We start from the raw sequence: 294 nt of genomic DNA, 5'->3' as shown, positions 1-294 counted from the left end.
GCCAGCGTGGCCCAGTTGGTAAGACTGGTAACCAAGGCCGCACACATTAGGGGTGCGTGGGTTCGAATCCCACTGCTGGCACCTGCTACTTCTTACCCATGAAAGCCTCCATGTAATAGGGGCTGAGCCTAATTAGTAAGGCTTGGTGCGGGGTAGAACTCTCTACTGCAAGCCAAGCCACTAGTTAAGTGAGATCCTGCGAACACCCACCAGGGCCGGCATGGGGTGCCAATGTCCTACTATTCTACTGTGCACCTGTCAAGGTTCTAATGATATAGAGTCAAGTCTAATGTA

The 294-nt window shown here is 52.0% G+C and overlaps 1 pseudogene across 1 annotated transcript; it reads left to right on the top strand.

Annotated features, from left to right (window-relative positions):
- BDBG_17910 lies at positions 1–81 on the top strand (annotated as a pseudogene). Its single transcript has one exon. The product of its transcript is annotated as a tRNA-OTHER (tRNA).
- The last annotated feature ends 213 nt before the right edge of the window (positions 82–294 follow it).

Source organism: Blastomyces gilchristii (genome assembly GCF_000003855.2).
Source record: "Blastomyces gilchristii SLH14081 genomic scaffold supercont1.31, whole genome shotgun sequence".
Lineage (NCBI taxonomy): Eukaryota > Fungi > Ascomycota > Eurotiomycetes > Onygenales > Ajellomycetaceae > Blastomyces > Blastomyces gilchristii.
The sequence above is the reverse complement of the archived record's forward strand: the minus strand, read 5'-3'. Positions and strand labels throughout refer to the sequence as shown.